At 39.5% G+C, this 9617-nt stretch overlaps 1 long non-coding RNA gene and 1 pseudogene across 1 annotated transcript in view; both read right to left on the reverse strand.

Moving 5' to 3' along the window:
* Positions 1–2802, reverse strand: part of LOC141365219 (uncharacterized) — a 44008-nt pseudogene extending 41206 nt beyond the window's left edge.
* LOC141365228 (uncharacterized) overlaps positions 1–9617 on the reverse strand; it is a 90508-nt gene that overhangs the window by 44666 nt on the left and 36225 nt on the right. The window lies entirely within an intron of this gene.

Below are 9617 nucleotides of genomic sequence, written 5' to 3' on the forward strand. Positions count from 1 at the left end.
AGATTAGACTAGCCGCGCAGTCTAACGGTCACCGCATGAGACTGAAATGGCTTTAAACACCAGCAAGGCCTCTCGGATGACTGACAAAAAGTCCCGAGGTATAAAACAACTACATGTGACTAGACTAGTGTCCGACCTAGGACGGTCTTATATGACCTGTATAATTGAAAACCTCAACAGGCAACATCCTTTACCTGGGAGATTGTTTTATGCACAAAATCACTTAAATTTGATATTTTTGGTCTTAAAACTAGACTTATTTTCTTGGGTAATTTTCATCAAGAAAAAGCATCTTAATTTAAGAATTTTTAGATACTTTCACTGAAAACAAGACAAAAATACTAAAAAAAATTTTCTTGAAAATAATTTTTTGCAGTGTAGTGTGGGCCGGTTTGGGCCAAAATGCCAGGGCCGAATTTTTGTCCCAGTCCAGCCCTGATAAGGAGACATCTAAAATTTTCTGGGAGGGGGGGCCTGAGGACTGGAGTTGAAAACCACTGATATAAACAAGTATAAGAATAATTCAGATGTATGTAGGCCTAATATGGTTATCAGCTGTGCATCTTGACATCAGAGGTGGGCTTTACTTTGTTAAATTTACTTGAGTAAATATTTTTGGTAACTTGTACTTTTAGAGTATATTTAAAGATGGATATTTTTACTAAAGTACATTTCTAGTAAAAAAAATGTATTTTTACTCGGCTACTGTCAAATGGTAATGATTAATAATAATCAATATAGCCACCTGAGTCCCAGCAATTCATTTTTGTCCTCTGTAGTGAACATGAGTTTCAGACCTCTAAGTCAAGCACAATTTGTTCAAACTATTTCAATCATACTGTTCGGTCAAGAGCAATGTTCCCAGTTGGGCTGGTTATACTCGCGCTTTGGTCCGCAACGCAAGCCTCCGCGGATCGCGCGCGCGTCATCACCAAACGGACGAGGCGTTTATAGTTAACGCGCTCGCCGTTGCACTATTTTTTTAACCACCAGGCGGCGACGCGAGCAATAAAGTCAAAAACAAACACAAAGAAGAGGATAGAAGAAGTCGTCCGCTGGAACAACCCTAGTGCTTTTAACATTAGAGTTTGATATATATAAATATGAGAACATGAATAAAACAACAATCTTTTAAATATGTCTTTATTAAACATTATCATTTCATTAACGTTTTTACTAAACAAACAGTACAGACATCTTAAGGTTTATATTTTATTCCTCATCCAGTGGTTCATTCAATACAAATATAAGCCAAACATTTTGAATCATGTAAAATAATTCGTGTTTTAAACTGCAAAGTTTCCATACTTTACTTCCAGAGTGTCAGATAAATATATACATTGTTTTGCTTGGATTTATCAAAGAGATACGTCACAGGCTTGCCTGCTCGGACAGAATCGCCTCGAGTTCGGTCATTTTCGGATGCGGAGCCGCGCGGAAAGTTACAAAAAATGCCAGCGAAATGGGGTCTGTAACATATAGTATATGTTATACATATATGATGTTATGGGGACATCTAGTGGCCATCTGATACATTGACATCCAGAGTCACGTGTGTGGGTGTTTTATGATTGAGAGTGAGTTAAATAAAGTTATATGATGAAGCAGCAGCTCGTGTTCGGTTGTCTGTCTAAAGAACAGAACATGGTGTCAGAATAAAGCTGATATAAACGAAAAAAAAAAAAAAAAAGAGGATGGCACAGTTACAGCCACCACCGCCGTTGATTCTGCAAGGAAATCTCTCGGAAAATTGGAAGAACTGGATACAGAGGTTCGAGCTTTTCTCACTAGCAAGCGGAGTGGCAGAAAAGTCTGAGACGGTGCAGTGTGCTACGTTTCTGCACGTGGCGGGGGAAGAGGCCATAAAAGTATGTAATACATTTGATTTCTCAGAAGAGGAGAAAAATAAAATACAAATAATGAAAGACAAGTTTAAAAATTACTGTGAGCCTCGGAAAAATCTACCGTACATCAGACACGTGTTTTTCACGAGATCGCAAGGTCCAGCAGAAACAATCGACATGTACGTCACTGGTCTGAAAAGTAAAGCAAAAGACTGTGAGTTTGGTGATCTGCACGATTCATTAATTCGCGATAGGATTGTATGTGGCATTAGAGAGGATCAACTTAAAGGCAGACTTCTAAGGGAAACGGATCTCACATTGGAAAAAGCCATAGACATATGCAGGGCCAGCGAGATCACGTCGAGTCAAATGAAAGCACTCAATGATGAAGTAAATGTACATAAAGTTGAATCTATAAAGCCAAAGAAAAGGGACACCAAATCAGAGCAGACATCAGTGATGAGTAAGGAATGCAGCAGATGCGGCAACAAGCACGAGTACAGAAAATGCCCAGCCTACGGGAAAACATGTAAGTCTTGTCAGAAGAAAAATCATTTTGCAAAGATGTGTAAAACTAAAGACCTGCAGAGTCAGAGTAAAAGAATGCATGTGATTGAACAAGATGGTAACATGTTTATTGGTACAGTAACTGTGGAAAAAGAAAGAAATGTAATGTCCATCAACTCAAGTAAAGAGGATGAACAATGGTTTGAAACAATCCAGATAAACAAGAATAATGTAAAAGTGACACTGGATACAGGAGCCGAATGTAATGTTTTGTCAGAAAAAGTGTACAAGTTGCTTAACATACCAGGAAGACTGCAGAGGTCAAGCTGCAAACTTGTTACATATTCTGGACACAAGATGGCGCCATTGGGCAAGAGAGCACTGAATTGTGTGTACAAAAGACAGAAATAAAAATCCTGTTTGAAATAATGAAGCATGATGCACCTGCCATTCTAGGACGAGCTGCATGTCAAAGAATGGGCATGATTAAAAGACTGTATGAAATTGAAAAGAGCAGTGACATTCTCAAGGATTTTGAGGATCTGTTTGAAGGATTAGGATGTTTACCCGGGGAACACCACATACAAATTGATCCAAATGTCAGACCAGTTGTGCATGCGCCGAGAAGGATACCTGTAGCTCTGCGAGAGAAAGTGGTTGAAGAACTACAAAGAATGGAGCAGATGGGCGTCATCGCAAAGCAAACTGAGCCAACTGAATGGGTCAACAGCATGGTAACTGTAGTTACATCAAAGAAAATGCGCATTTGTATGGATCCTAAAGATCTCAACTTGGCAATAAAGAGAGAGCATTATCCAATGCTGACAGTAGAAGATGTGGTCTCAAGAATGCCCAATGCAAAGTACTTTTCTGTGCTGGATGCGAATCAAGGGTTTTGGCAGATAAAGCTGGATCATGAAAGTTCAAAGCTTTGCACAATGAACACACCTATTGGACGATACCGTTTTCTAAGGTTACCTTTCGGTATATCCTCAGCGTCAGAAGTCTTTCAGAGATCCATAGCACAAATGATAGAAGGACTGGAAGGTGTGGTAAATATCATTGATGACTTGCTGGTGTGGGGAGACTCCATTCAAGAGCATGATGAAAGGCTGATAAAGCTGCTGGAATGTGCAAGAAAAAACAATTTGAAGCTCAACAGAAATAAGTGCAAAATAAGAATGACGGAGATCAAATACATAGGACACATTCTGAGTGCTCAAGGAGTTAAGCCTGATGATGAAAAGGTAAGGGCAGTGACTGAAATTCCACCACCACAAAGCAAGCAGGAACTACAAAGATTTCTTGGAGTAGTGGAATATCTGGCAAAGTTCATTCCAAATATGTCTGACATAAGTGCACCTTTGAGGAAATTGTTGGAGAAAGAGACAGAGTGGCACTGGGAGGAGGCTCAACAACAAAGTTTTGAAAGACTGAAATATTTGGTTACTCAAAGTCCTACTTTGAAATTCTTTGATGTGAACAAACCAGTCACATTGTCGGTCGATTCCAGTTCAGAAGGTATAGGAGCTGTGATTCTGCAAGAAGGAAGGCCAGTGGCTTATGGCTCGAGAGCTCTGAACGACTGTCAGCGTAGATACGCACAGATTGAAAAAGAGTTGTTAGCCATAGTTTATGGTTGTGAGAAATTTCACCAGTACGTGTACGGAAAGGAAATCACGATTGAAAGTGATCACAAGCCATTAGAGAGTATATTTAAGAAGCCGCTGCATCAGGCTCCTATGAGATTACAAAGAATGCTTCTACGCCTACAGAGATACAATCTGAAGGTGATGTACAAACCTGGTAAGGAGCTGTACATTGCAGATGCTCCAAGTCGGGCATATCTGCGTGAGCAGAAGGAAAATCTGTTGGAAGAGGATCTAGAAGTGAATTGGATAACGTCACAGCTTCCCATTACAGAACAGAAACTGGATGCTTTCAAAAAAGCAACAGCAGAGGATGCTGAGATGCAAATGTTGACAAATGCGGTGCTGAATGGATGGGCGAAAGAGCGATCTATGATGCCAAGGTCAATACAGCCATACTGGACATTTCGAGAGGAAATCAGTCATGAAGATGGTCTGTTATCCAAAGCAAATAAGCTCATTGTTCCAAACCAGCTAAGACGGGAAATGATCAACAAAATACATGAGTCACACCTGGGGATTGTCAAATGTAAGGCAAGAGGCAGAGACATTTTGTACTGGCCAGGTATGTCGACACAAATTGAGGATGCAGTATCCAAATGTGCTACCTGCAATGAAAACAGAAACAACAATCAAAAAGAGCCATTGTTTCAACATGAAGTACCAGGACGACCTTGGGAAAAAATAGGTACAGACATTTTTTACCATAATGGTTCAGCATTTCTGTTATGTGTGGACTACTTTTCAAAGTACATTGAGGTAAAACTACTACTGGACACGACAAGCTGTGGAGTCATCAGGGAAATGAAATCCATCTTCGCAAGGCATGGAATTGCAGATATAGTAATATCTGACAATGGACCTCAGTATGCAAGTGCTGAATTTTCAAGTTTTGCAGAGGACTGGGGATTTAAGCAAGTGACTTCAAGTCCTGGTTATGCACAGTCTAATGGACAAGCCGAGAGAGCAGTGCAAACTGTGAAAAATCTCTTAAAGAAAGCACAGAGTAGTCAATGTGATCCATACATAGCACTGCTGGAGTACCGTAACACGCCAATGGAAAGGATAGGATTATCACCTGCACAATTACTGATGGGGAGACGTCTCAGGACGAAGCTACCAACATCATCTGCTTTGCTTACCACAGACACAATGTCGCAAGTGCATGAGCAGCTAAAGCAGAGACAGAAGAAACAGAAGCAGTATTACGACAGGATGGCTAAATACTTACCTGATCTGCAACTTGGAGAAGGAATAAGGATGCGAAAGGGAGATTCATGGAAGCCAGCCGTTGTTCTGGACAAGCATGAACAGCCACGTTCTTTTATAGTAAAGACTCCTGATGGAAAGCTGTTCAGACGAAATCGCAGACATTTAAGAAAAACAAACGAAACAGACTCTTCAACATTTGAGAAAAGCGTTGACATGGATACTGATAGTCAGCAGTCAGTTGATGCTTCACAAAACAATGCACTTGACAGTATGGACGTTTCAGATAAAAGAAATAGTAATGAAAGCGTGGAGAAAGAGCAAGCTTATCGTACAAGGTCTGGTAGAATTGTAAAAGTACCTGAGAAATACAAAGACTGAGCGTTCATACAATGTTTGTGCATTGTTGGATGTGTAATACGTTGAAATGCAATAGTTTCTGAGTATAATTGCATGTGTTAAATCATTTTGTAGATATGCTGAAAATATTTAGTTAATGAAACTCAAATGTTGTGTTTAGAAGTTCTATTAATCTGTATAAAGGAATATACTTAAGAAGAGGGATGTAACATATAGTACATGTTATACATGATGTTATGGGGACATCTAGTGGCCATCTGATACATTGACATCCAGAGTCACGTGTGTGGGTGTTTTATGAATGAGAGTGAGTTAAATAAAGTTATCGCTGCGTCCGAAAACTCAAGGCAGTGACTCGTTGCCTTGCTGCCTCATGAGGAAATGACTTCAGAGGCATGAAGGCAGCTCAGAGAAAGACTTTCGGACGCACTTCAAAGGCAGCGTGTTTGAAATATAAACAGAGAGCGCCTTTGTGATAACTAATCACATATTTGAAAACTACAATACTAATTTCTCGCTAGAAATGCAATTAAAATGTGTAAAAAGTGAACATCTACCTGTAATTACACTAAATTTGTGCTCCAGTCGCGTCCTTGGCCGCCATTTTATTTTTTCGAACTCGACCGGGCTCGACCAATCACGACCAATCACATTCTTATTGTACGCTTACGCATAGGTATCTCAGGCGACAGGAAGTAAACCTAACAATGAATTTGGAAATGCCTTGATGCCTTCCTGCCTTGGAAAGCTGCCTCAGAAGGCAGCAATTTAGAGTTTTCGGACGCAGCCTATATGATGAAGCAGCAGCTCGTGTTCGGTTGTCTGTTAAGAACAGAACAGGGTCTTGCGCACCCAACGCGCGCGACCGCCCACTCCGCGTTGACGTCATTTTTGCCGCGCGCACCAACGCGCTCTTGCGGACGCGGCGACCATAAACTTCATCAGACCGCGCACATTTTTCAGACCGCACATAAACATGATGCATTTGCTGTTGTAAAAGAATAGGGCTTGGGCGCCGCGTTGCATTCTGGGACGTGGCGGCCATGTTGGTGGCCTCGCGAATGTAATCATACAGCAAGTTGAACGAGGAGAAGCGGCAGAGTTGGGAGAATTAAAAGAAAGAAAAAAGATGTTAAAATCCGGAAAAGTATGTGTAATTTACTGGGATACGTTAAACAGGGAAGCAGGGACCGGTATGTGGACAAAATCGGAACTATTAACGGTTGGGATCCATAGGGTTGCCAACCGTTCCGTATAATACGGAATCGTCCCGTATTTGACACATAAAATTCTTGTTCCGTATTGAACTGATACGGGACGCAGTTTGTTCCGTATTTTATGAAAATTAATTCAGTGCAAATACATGACAGACACATAGCTTATAATATGTCAGCCATGAACGAAGACCGCGTCATTTGTATAAGAAAACTCTGATGGTGCGGTAATTTCTCCCTCTGTTTGTCTATCAGCGTATAGCGTTTTAACATCTTGCAGCCCCATAAGGGAATGCCCTTTTAATTGGTCGTTTCAGTCATTGTGATGTCACGTATCATAGCAACGATGACGACAAGTGACAACAGCGGGAAATGTAAAAATGACTGCATCCGAGCAGCCAGCGAAAAAGAAACGAGAACAAAAATATAGAATTGAATGGGAAAATGACTACCCGTGGCTGAAATGCATGAGGGACAATGAATATAAGGCCAGTTGTACCATATGCCGTCGCGTTTTTTCTGTTTGTCACGGCGGAGTGTGTGATATAAAGCAGCACGCATGAGGAGATAAATAATCACAAGAGGAGCGAGAGGCTGCGGGCACAGGATGGAGCAATGTCAAGGTTCATTGTCCATCAGTCGTCTCCAGAGGCTCATATTCATGGTATGTAATTATGTGGATTTTTAAAACTCAAATATAGTTGACAAGAAAGTGATTATAATTAAAAGAGATAGTACAGGTTTAGCCTAACATATATATCCACATATATATCTCTCCAGTGCTCTCCCTTTGTTCCCGGTCCCTCCCGTCTCATAATGTGTCAATCATTTCTGATGGGTTTCTTATTAAATAATTATGGATTTAGATAGCTCAAGGTTTAAAAAGGGGTGGGGTCTTTGAAGAGGGCGTATTATAAACTTAAATAAAACCATGGTGTTGGCAAAATGATCATGATAGCCTTTATATTTCACATCTATGTGGTTCAGTCTTGTATATTTATTAGGCATACTTTGCTATTCATTAAATATTTAGGCCTAAGAAGTTGTATGAAATATATTTATCTAAATGTATAAATTAGTTTCCACTATTTTCACCAGAAGTCTTTATTTCAGGGGTTATTTTTTTCAAAAATCTCTTCCGTGGGGGCATGTCAGGCAACCCCCCCCCCCCCGTTCCTTATTTCCATTTCAGAAAGTTGGCAACCCTAGATCCATATGAAAAAAGAGTCATTTAAAATAACAGCGTGGTTGTTGTAAGAGCACGATTTCACGCCAATCTGTAAGCAAAGTCACGTATGACCTAGCTTCACAACTAGCTTAGTTAATGCAGCAGTTTTTGCTGTCAGCAGAGGGATAGCAACAGAAAGATGAATGTTGAAATGTTCCCGTATTTTGGGCGAGTAAACCGGGACATTTCCCTTATGTTCAATGTTGACTTAAGCTATATAAATTAATATTCAGATGTTATACTTCACTGTCGTATATATAAATGTCATTTATATGTCATGTATACACATTACTGAGGGGTTGAGGTTAATGTTTGGTTTCTGATATTGAATAAAACATAATGAAGTTTTGTTCTTATCTGTCATTTTTAATGTAAATTACTTTTAATGTGTTACTTTATTATTAATACAGCAACGGTTTACCATGGTTGAAAAAATAACGACAAATTAATCTAGGGCTGGAACGACGCGTCGACGTAGTCGATTACGTCGATTACGTAATTACGTCGATTTGCCGGAAATGCGTCGATGCGTCGCATTGTTTACGTTTTCAAATGAAGGCGGCTTCAGCTCCGACCGGATAATACAAGTGTTATACCAAACAGCCAGAACGTGATCAAAAGTGTGGGAATACTTTAAGCAGAGACCAAATAAAACACATACTGTGTAAAACTGAAATGGCATACCACAGCAGCGCAACATCTGTGCATGATCATCTTAAAAGAAAACAACCTGGAGCTCTCCGACCTCAGAATGACGCGACGGCAGCGTAAGTATTTGAATTTTTACTGTAAGTTTTTATACAACAATGGAATCAATGCAGGCATATATGGTGCTTAATACAGCTGTGTTTACATCTTAGTTTAATTTGAGCTGCGAGACGCCTGACAGACACGACATGCATCGCGTCTGGGCAGTATGTTGAAACAGTAAATAAAGAGCGGGACATGTTTAACTTTTTATATTAAGAAGTTATGAAATAATAAGTTACTGTTACACTGAGATAGGCATGTGCCCGCGTGCACTGAAAGCCAGCTGGCAGCGCGGAGTTCCCATAGCTTATTTTTTTGCTATGTGCGCAGATATTATAAAAGCTCGTCTCGTTAGGTATTCTTGACATGCGTTTATTTAATGTAACAGCAGCGTAAACGCCGTTTATAAAATATTAGAAGATCATACTAACTAAATTTGTATTTACCCGAGACTTAAGAAAAGTTAAATGTTAAAGTTGATGCTAAATGAGAATGCAGTAACGTTACTACTGATAGTAATAATATAATGGTTACATTTTATAATAAGGGTTCATGAATCACGATGAACTTATTTTTACTTCAGTCTGAACTAATGCTGAGTAAATGCATGTACTAATCATAAACTAATGAAGAGTCATCATTAAGTACAACATGACATGTTTTTTAGTTAATGTATTAATAAACAATGATTTCATGTGAGTCATTTTGTAGTTAATGATGACTCTTCATTAGTTTATGATTAGCACTAGGGCTGGAACAATAAAGAGCGGGACATGTTTTTATATTAATAAGGAGTTATTATTCAGTTTGATTTATTTTTATTTTCCTTCTTTAATATTAATATATTTTATTTGTT

The sequence above is a fragment of the Misgurnus anguillicaudatus genome, chromosome 7 (assembly GCF_027580225.2).
Source record: "Misgurnus anguillicaudatus chromosome 7, ASM2758022v2, whole genome shotgun sequence".
Classification (NCBI taxonomy): Eukaryota; Metazoa; Chordata; class Actinopteri; order Cypriniformes; family Cobitidae; genus Misgurnus; species Misgurnus anguillicaudatus.